The sequence below is a fragment of the Danio rerio genome, chromosome 24, assembly GCF_049306965.1.
Source record: "Danio rerio strain Tuebingen ecotype United States chromosome 24, GRCz12tu, whole genome shotgun sequence".
Lineage (NCBI taxonomy): Eukaryota > Metazoa > Chordata > Actinopteri > Cypriniformes > Danionidae > Danio > Danio rerio.
In genome coordinates this window covers 41999619-42010603 of record NC_133199.1, presented here as the reverse complement: position 1 = coordinate 42010603, position 10985 = coordinate 41999619, and positions in this window count along the sequence as shown.

Here is a 10985-nt window from a genome sequence, read left to right as displayed (position 1 = left end):
TTCATCATCCTTTTTATCCTGCTGTTGTTGATTTGATTCACCGAATGCTGGGGACGCTCATAAATCAAGCTGGACTTAATTGAACAAACTGTTTCCTGCATTATGTGTAGTTCTTTTCTCAGTGCTATAAATAGCCTGAAGATATGCTAGGATATCAGTCGGTCAAATGTTATTTCTCATAATGGAATTACAGGACAAACCGCATCTTATCCTGTTTTTTTTCTTCTTCATATATATATAATATTATTATTGCTTTCCATATTCCTGCCTACAGTATAAAAGCAGACTGTGTTTGAATATCCAGTGTGGTTGCTAAGCAACAACATCATTGCCAGGAAATGCTCTTTAAAGCTTATTGTAGCACCTGACCCTCATCTGCTGATGCCGAACATAGGTATATCAGAATTACGTCAGTATCACATAAGGAAAAGGTTAGTTAATGCGGGGAACGTGTTCTTTGTGTTCTCGACGGCAGACAGAATTAAAACACGCACATCCTCAGTCAGATACGTGCAAGAAAAGACATGCTCTTATTGATGAAGAATGAACGTGCAGTTTTGAGGGAGACGTGTTCGCGTTTAACATACATCCAAAATGTCTGCGTCACATTCGCAGTGATATACGCAAATAGTCTGTATTATGTCTCACAGAAGAGATTCTCATTCTATGTTACGTTAAACGGAGTGCACGATGAGTCATCGACATCTTAGATTTATTTTTCCTGAAAGAGAACGTTTGTAGATTTTAAACGCATTTTAGTGTGATCATATTAGAGGCTTTTTTAAAGGAATACACCAGCATATAGCTGACAAGCATCAACTTGAAGAGCATTTGCTCTGACAGACATTATACAGTTGAAATCAGATTTATGAGCCCCCTCTGTTTATTTTTATCCCCAATTTCTGTTTAACGGAGAGATTTTTTTCAACATTTCTAATCATATTAGTTTTACTAACTCATCACTAATAACTGATTTATTTATCTTTGCCATGATGACAGTAAATAATATTTGACTAGATATTTTATAGACACTAGTATACATCTTAAAGTCACATTTAAAGGCTTAATTAGGTAAACTAGGCAGGTTAGAGTAATTAGGCAAGTTGTTATATAACGATGGTTTGTTGTGTAGAGCTGTGGTTCCCAACCCGAGACCCCCTTTTCCGCTGGAAAATATTGTATGTCCCCCCCTCCACATTTAATGATATTATCGCTCATTTAAGTTTGCAGTAATGATGACAAAAAATGTTGTTTTCAAACAAACGGTACGTTTACTATATCTACATTTGCACAAATAATAGCCTAATGCAGTGGTTCTCAAACTGTGGTACGTGCACCACTAGTGGTACGCAGGCTTCCTTCTAGCGGTACGCTGAGAAATGAAATATGTCATGTACATGCTACACACATTTCAATATTTATCAAAAATGATGTTTATAATATGCCATATATGACATAAAGCCTATATTTCTGAGGTAATCTGCCATGTTTTTTAACTTTGCAGAGTTGTAGCTGCTTTACTGGGCCTACTACGCTACTGTATTTCAATACTGCTCATTTTGGTGGTACTTGGAGAGACAGATTTTTTTCTGAGGTGGTACTTGATTAAAAAAGTTTGAGAACCACTGGCCTAATGTAAAATATAAAGCAAATCATCAGTAGGCCATTTGTAACTGAAAAATGTAAGCCTTTGACCTTTAAATTTGCCCTATTTGACATTCAATAACACAAATATCAGTATTTACACTGATGTATAAGGGAAAAAAATATATAGGCTATTACAATTTAATACTTGCATGTTATTTGTTTTGCTCTATCAAATGAAGTGAAGATTGCTGCGAATCAGCGAGATTCTAGCTGCGTCTCAAATGGCACACTATGCACTCATGTACTATGTACTTACACACTTAACAGCATAGTATATGCATGTAGTGTCGCCCCAAATGGAGCACTGTTTTTTTTACAAAACGGAAATTCAAACCGTTTCCCTGATGACGTTTGACGGTCGCCAAATTAGTGAAATAAATGACTGAAGTATCAGATAATGCCTGCCGTGAGTATTGCCGCATTCTCCATTAGGAGGCGCTATAATCACTCTCATAGGAGAATTTTGCTTTCACCATCCAAAATAAATAAAGTTATCCAACATGTGCGCCTGATAGCTCCGCCCTTTCAATGTGAGCAAACCTGCGGTCGTTGAGTGCGTGAAGTGTCCATCAATACACACTTCATTTTAGCGGCTGACTGAGTGCATCATCCGGGTAATTAAAGTGCTCTTATTATTTTTAGAGTTTTCAGTGTGAACTTACTACTGACATTATTTATACTACAAAATGGCATATAATAGTGCATAAGTATGTGATTTGGGACGCAGCTTCTGTCTTTTTTGTGCAGAACGGATTACAAAATTGTCCATCTTTTGATGAGGGGGTGGGTTGTAGGTTGCTAGTTGACCATCAACCGTTTTCCCAGAGGATGACAAGCTGACAAAACATTGCTGTCGCTCTGATACACGTTTTATCTATCGAAAAAAATTACAAAGCACTGTTTGGTGTTCGGTGTTGGTCTGAGAAAACTAATCTTACCGAAATATGAATATTCCATATCACAGTTCTTGTCACGTGACTTGCGGTGAGCTCGCGGGAGTCATTGGCACCTCCATTGGAAACAGCAAACTTGTGCAAATTCTAGAAATGCGCGATATATGAACAGCCCCATTTACGATCTCAGTTGATCTTCTTGCAGAGCCATGCTGGATTCATCTGATTTGTTGACAAATGGGTTGCAAATCCATACCTTGGCAGTTCGTGGGCAGACATTTTCTAAAGACGCCTGTTTCTTACTCATTTTGCTACTTGTGGGTTAAATCTGGGCGCTCAAGTGACTGAGATGAAAGCGAGAGTATGCTTATTTAAAAAAAAAAAAAGACTTTTCATAATAAATATTTCATAATATTAGATTCAGATAATAAAATGGAAATAATTAATGATTTATTGTGCGGCCTGGTACCAATTGATCCACGGACCAGTGGTTGAGGACCACTGAGCTACGGGATAAAATGAACTAAGGCAACATGATCATTCTCCTAATTGTCCACTGCTAAGAAATGTTTTAAACATGACGCGACCCCCACAGAGCTCGCTGAGGCCCCCTTGTGGGCCGCGACCCCCCTGTTGGGAACTGCTGATGTAGACTATCGAAAAAATATAGCCTAAAGGGGCTAATAATGTTGTCCTTAAAATGGTGCTTAAAAAAATTAAAAACTGCTTTTATTCTGGCTGAAATAAAACAAATAAAACTTCTCTAGAAGAAAAAATATTATCAGACATACTGTGAAAATTTCCTTGCTCTGTTAAACATCATTTGGGAAATATAAAAAAAAGAAAGAAAATTAAAAGGTGGGCTAATAATTCTGACTTCAACATTGTGTCCAAAACCTCACTACAGAACCAGTTTTTCATGCATCTATTTTAATATATCACCATAAACCGAAACGCCATCATGAGATCAGTCAGTATATATCCGAGTTGAGACGTGTGTTGTCCCGTAGCAGGTTGTTCTTCTCTATGCATCCTCTTTGTGGCCAGCTAAATCACATTACCCTTACGGCTACTGAGAGACAATTCATCTGAAGCTTTCCCCCATTTCAGAAAGCTGCTCTAAGCTGATTTGCAATGACTGAGAGATGAAGACAGCGGTGTATTTTAAGACAAGGCGAAGCGAGCTGTTTCTGAATCAGCACAGAACGATTTTATTATGAAGCAGTATCATCACTGTAAACTCAATGTGGTGGATCTCTCTCTCTCTCGTCCTCACACTGACTGTGTTCATGTATTGCCTTGTATATAATCTAAAGATGTAAATATTCTCTATTTTTTGACTTATCGTTAGCAGACCGCGCGTTCTTCAGGATCTGAAACCGCTTTTTGGAGACTATCTGCTTTTCTCTTTCCTATCTATGGGTGAATCTCATGAAAACGGCTCATATTTCAGCACGGTGTGACTGATACTGTGCACAGAGGGGGGAAATGAGGGTAATCAAGCTTATTTGACCAATAATGATTACTGCTGCACTTCTGATGTGTGTGTTGATTTTCATTATTGTAATACAATATCTAAATTAATGTATTAAATATATATATATATATATATATATATATATATATATATATATATATATATATATATATATATATATATATATATATATACAGGGTGGCCATTTATATGGATACACCTTAATAAAATGGGATTGGTTGGTGATATTATTGTCCTGTTCATAGCACATTAGTATATGTGAGGGGGCAAACTTTTCAAGATGGGTGGTGACCATGGTGGCCATTTTGAAGTCGGCCATCTTGGATCCAACTTTTGTTTCTTTTTAATAGGAAGAGGGTCATGTGACACATCAAACTCATTAGGAATTTCACAAGAAAAACAATGGTGTGCTTGGTTTTAACGTAACTTTATTCTTTCATGAGTTATTTAAAAGTTTCTGACCACTCATAAAAAGTGTTCAATATGCTGCCCATTGTGTTGGATTGTCAATGCAACCCTCTTCTCCCACTCTTTACACACTGATAGCAACACCGCAGGAAAAACGCCAGCACAGGCTTCCAGTATCCGTAGATTCAGGTGCTGCACATCTTGTATCTTTACACCATAGACAATTGCCTTCAGATGACCCTAAAGATAAAAGTCTAAGGGGGTCAGATCAGGAGATCTTGAGGGCCATTCAACTAGCCCATGAAGACCAATCCAATTTTCAGGAAACTGTTCATCTAGGAATGCTCGGACCTGACACCCATAATGTGGTGGTGCACCATCTTGCTGGAAAAACTCGTGCATAAAGAGGGAAACACATCATCATGTAGCATTTTCAAATATCCAGTGGCCTTGAGCTTTCCATTGATGAAGAATGGCCCCACTATCTTTGTTGTCTATGGTGTGAAGATACAAGATGTGCAGCACCTGAATCTACGGATACTGGAAGCCTGTGCTGGCGTTTCTCCTGCGGTGCTGCTATCAGTGTGTGAAGAGTGGGAGAAGAGGGTTGCATTGACAATTCAACACAATGGGCAGCACATTGAACACATTTTATAAGTGGTCAGAAACTTGTAAATAACTCACGAAAGAATAAAGTTACGTTAAAGCCAAGCACACCATTGTTTTTCTTGTGAAATTCCCAATAAGTTTGATGCGTCACATGACCCTCTTCCTATTGAAAAAAACAAAAGTTGGATCCAAGATGGCCGACTTCAAAATGGCCACCATGGTCACCACCCGTCTTGAAAAGTTTGCCCCCTCACATATACTAATGTGCCACAAACAGGACGTCATTATCACCTACCATTCACATTTTATTAAGGTTTACCCTAAATGGCCCACCCTGCATATGAAGAGTTTAGATGCAAAAACCTCTAAATGCATCTGAAGTCTTCTCCTAAAATGAGCATTTCTCTATGTTTATGTTCTGTTATTTCACTTTAAAGGCAATGAAAAGAACTTATTCGTCATTATAAAAGTAAAATTTTAGAGCCAAGACACAAGAGCAGGAGAAAAATGCTCATTTTAGAAGAAAATATCAAGAGTTTTTTGCATTTAAACTGTTCATATGCATTTATTAACATCAACTGGCATGAATTCAGGACACTAAGCATTGCTTAACATTGCAAACAATGATACTTTTGTGATATTCACCCATATTTTTCTCTATATCTCTGTCTTTAGAGCAACACGCTAATCAAAATGACTTAAAATAAATAAAAAATTTTCTAAAATTAATATTTTTTGCATTAAAGAAAATTAAGAGGCGCCGCTGATATCGGCTGTGCTCCATTTAGCTCTGTTCCTCATCTGTTTACCTATTTTTTTGTATTGAGTATTTTTAGTTTGCTTTGGTTTCTCTTCTATGTTGATGCTGTGGAGAGTTAGTTGACTGGCCATCAGTTCCGGGTCAAAGGTTGTGGCAAATGCTTAACTGTGCGTGTGTGAGCCTCTGCACTATGCCATTCGCTACACAGACGCTCTTTACCAATAAAACATGGACATTTTGGCTTTAGAAACTCTTGACTGTGTGTCTTTATGCTTGATATGATGTGCTGTAAACACTTTATGAATACAGATGTATACCGATGTTGTGCAGCCGGAGAGGTTACACTTTAAAAGAGGAGTGGCCTGTGCCCTTTAACAGCCAATCGGTAATGCTTGCAGGATATGAGCTATGCTTTTGGGGGCGGATCTTTATTAAGAGGGGTGAATTTGGGCATTTTTAGCTAGCTAGTTCTAAGGGCGACACGGTGGCTCAGTGGTTAGCACTGTGGCCTCACAGCAAGAAGGTCGCTGGTTCGAGTCTCACCTGGGTCATTTAGCATTTCTGTGTGGAGTTTGCATGTTCTCCCCGTGTTGGCGTGGGTTTGCTCCGGGTGCTCCGGTTTTCCCCACAGTCCAAACACATGTTAAATAAACTGAATTAGCCGTAGTGTATGGGAATGAGTGTGTTTGGGTGTTTCCCAGTACTGGGTTGCAGCTGAAAGGGCGTCCACTGTGTAAAACACATGCTGGAATAGTTGGTGGTTCATCCAGCTGTGGCAATTAGAGTTAATTAGTTCTTTTTGCAGTTTATAGATGATTTATAGATGATTAACTGGTTTTCATTGAGGAAAACACTGGATGAGTTAAGACTACTGCAATGATCAGGCATGAATATCCTTCAAATTAAACATTGAAGAGGGGAGGGGCCTGTGCCATTTAGTTTTTTTAGCCAATCAGTAATCTTTAATGAATTTAAAGGTTATAAATAATGCTTTCAGCACTGTTGACTGAATCTTTGAATTATTTTTTGTCTTGTAGTTTCTAGATGAGTAAATCAGAGGTTTTCAGAATCAGACTATTCATTCATTCATTAGTTCCTTATTTATCAGGGGTCCCCAAAGTGGAATGAACCACCAACTATTATGCATGGGAAATAGTGGAAATAGTGGGAAACACCCATACACACTCTTTCTTAGTCTCTACACTGCAAAAAATGCTTTTCTTACTTTGATTTTTTGTCTTGTTTCTAGTCCAAATATCTAAAAACTCTTAAATCAAGAATAATTTTCTGGACAAGCAAAACATACTGTCTTGTTTGAAGATATAATATGCCAAAATTAAGTGAGTTTTCCCTTAAAACAAGCTAAATAATCTGCCAATGGGGTAAGCAAAGTAATCTTATGTCAAAAGGAAAAACAAGATTATTTTGCTTACCCCATTGGCAGATTATTTAGCTTGTTTCAAGGGAAAACTCCCTTAATATTGGCATATTATTTCTGAAAACAAGACAATATATTTTGCTTGCCTAGAAAATTTTTCTTGATATAAGAATTATTAGATATTTGGACTAGAAACAAGACAAAAAAAATCTAAGTAGGAAAAGCATTTTTTTGCAGTGTTTCAGGGGTTGACACAGTGGAATGAACCACCAACTATTCTGGCATATGTTTTTCCCAGCGGATACCTTTCCAGCAGCAACCCAGTACTGGGAAACACCCATACACACTCATTCACACACACTCATACACTATGGCCAATTTAATTTCTCCAATTCCCCTATAACGCATGTGTTTGGACTGTCGGAGGAAACCAGAACACCCGAGGAAACCCACACCAACACTGGGAGAACATGCAAACTCTACACAGAAATTACCCAGCCAGGACTCGAATCGGCGACCTTCTTGCTGTAAGGCAACAGAGCTAACCACTACGCCACCATGTCACCAGAATCAATTATACACTGTAAAACAGGAGTCACCAATCCTGGTCCTGGAGGGCCGGTGTCCCTTCTTGCTCCATCTTGCCTCAACACACCTGCCTGGATGTTTCAAGTATACCTAGTAAGACCTTGATTAGCTTGTTCAGGTGTGTTTGATTAGGGTTGGAGCTAAAATCTGCTGGACACCGGCCCTCCAGGAACAAGTTTGGTGACCACTGCTGTAAAAAAATAAGCTTTTCTTACTCAGAGTTTTTGTCTTGTTTCTAGTCCAAATGTCTAAACAATTCTTAAATCAAGAAGCATTTTCTGGACAAGCAAAACATTCTGCCTTGTTTTAAGAAATAATGAGTCAAATTAAGCGAGTTTCTTCCTTAAAACAAGCCAAATAATCTGCCAAAGGGGTCAGCAAAATGATCATGTCAGAAGGAAGAACTAGATCATTTTGCTTACGCCTTTGGAAGATAGTTTTGCTTGTTTTAAGAAGAAAACTGACTCAGTTTTAACATATTATTTCTTAAAACAAGACAATATGTTTTGCTTGATTTAAGAATTTGTATATATTTGGACTAGAAACTTGAGCAAGACAGTTTTTTTTGCAGTGCATGTGGGATCTGGAACCAACACAGAAGCACAATTACACTTTTAGAAAACCGCTGTGGTGTTTTAACCTGATTTCGGCACAGATATGGATAAAGGACATACACTGGGTAAAAGGTCATTAAAAGAACAGTTAGGGTCTTGCATATTTTACCCAAATTTGGTTTTAAAAGCCCCAGATTTTATTTTCAGAGTGTCAATAGTCTTTTTGAGTAAATAAGTTCTTAAATGAATACTGAACAGGTTTGGCGGTGTGCATTTTTGTTAAACCAATCGATCTGAATGTGGCTTATGTTTGGGAATAGATATCCATCTTAATTATCCTTAAAATTAAATATTCATTCATTTGGATTAGTCTCTATTTCAGGGGTTGTCACAGTGGAATGAACCACTAACTGTTCAGGCATATGTTTTTTTGCAGCGGATACCCTTCCAGCTCCAACCCAGTACTGGGAAACACCCATACACACTCATTCACACTCCTGCACACTTATACACTATGGCCAATTTAATTTCTCTAATTCACCTATAGCGCGTGTGTTTGGACTGTTGGAGAAAACACACACCAACACGAGGAGAACAAGCAAACTCCACACAGAAATGTCCAAGCTGGGACTCGAACCAACAACCTTCTTGCTGTGAGGCAACAGAGCTAACCACTGCACCACCATGTCACCTTATACACTGCAAAAAGTGCTTTTCTTACTCTTACGAGTTTGTCTCGTTTCTAGTCCAAATGTCTACAAATTCTTAAATCAAGAAGCATTTTCTGGACAAGCAAATCATTTTGTCTTGTTTTAAGAAATAATGAGTCAAATTAAGCGAGTTTCTTCCTTAAAACAAGCCAAATAATCTGCCAAAGGGGTCAGCAAAATGATCATGTTCAAAAGGAAGAACTAGATCATTTTGCTGACCCCATTGAAATACTGATTTGCTTGTTTTAAGGAGAAAACTGACTCAGTTTTACATTTACATTTAGTCATTTAGCAGACGCTTTTATCCAAAGCGACTTACAAATGAGGACAAGGAAGCAATTTACACAACTATAAGAGCAACAATGAATAAGTGCTGTAGGCAAGTTTCAGGTGTGTAAGGTGTAAGAAGGAAAGCTTTATTAATGTAAGATTTTTTTTTTTTTGAGTACAGTTAGTGTGATATCCAGAGAGGCAATTGCAGATTAGGAAGTGAAGTGGAGACTAAATAGTTGAGTTTTTAGTCGTTTCTTGAAGACAGCGAGTGACTCTACCATTCTGATGCAGTTAGGAAGTTCATTCCAGTAACTAGGCAGATTGAATGCGAGAGTTTGGGAAAGTGATTTCTTCCCTCTTTGGGATGGAACCACGAAGTGACGTTCATTCACAGAACGCAAGTTTCTGGAGGGCACATAGATCTGCAGAAGTGAGAGCAGATAAGAGGAGCACAGCCAGAGGTCGCTTTATAAGCAAACATCAGAGCTTTGAATTTGATGCTAGCAGCAACTGGCAGCCAGTGCAAACGGATGAGCAGCGGAGTGACATTTGCACGTTTAGGTTCATTAAAGACCACTCGTCCTGCTGCGTTCTGGAGCAGCTGAAGAGGTTTGATAGAGTTAGCTGGAAGCCCGGCTAGAAGAGAGTTGCAGTAATCCAGTCTGGAGAGAACAAGAGCTTGAACAAGGAGTTGAGCTGCATGTTCAGATAAGAAGGGTCGGACCTTTCTGATGTTATAGAGTGTGAATCTGCAAGATCGAGCAGTTCTAGAAATGTGATCAGAGAAGTTTAGTTGGTCATCAATCGTTACTCCAAGGCTTTTCACCATTTTGGATGCAGTAATGGTTGCCCCATCCATCTGGATTAACATATTATTTCTTAAAACAACACAATATGTTTTGCTTGTCTAGAAAACGCTTTCTGATTTAGAAATTGTAGATGTTTGGACTAGAAACACTATAATATCGAAGTTACAAAGCGTTTTTTTTTTTTTTGTTGCAGTGTTTGATTTAAACCAACACAAGCACAGTTACACTTTTTAAAACCGCTGGGGTGTTTCAACTTGAATGTGGCACAAATTTTATTATCCATGTGTGAATAGTCTTTTTGGGTAAATAAGCTCTTAAGTGAACACTGAACAGGATTGGTGGTGTGCATTGTTGTTTGTTTAACCAATCAATCTGAATGTGGCTTATGCTTGGGAATGGAGTCAATTTCATCAACAGAATTATTAAGAAATATTCTTAAGATTAAACATTCATTCGTTCGGCTTTGTCCCTATTTACCACAGCGGAATGAACCGCCAACTATTCCAGCATACGTTTTACACAGCGGATGCTCTTCCAGCTGCAACCCGGTACTGGGAAACAAACACACACACACACACACACACTACATCCAATTTAGGGCGTACTCACACTATATACAGTTGCCTTGAATCGGGCCGAAGCACGATTTTCACCGCGAACACAGAGAGAACATGCAAACTCCACACAGAAATGTCAACTGATCCAGTAGGGGCTCAAACCAGTGTCCTTCTTCCACTGAGGTGACAGTGCTAACCACTGAGCCACCATGCAGCACTTAAAATAAAACACTAACCCCCGGTTTCACAGACAAGGCTTAAGCCTAGTCCTAGACTAAAATGTAAGTCTGAGCTGTTTCAA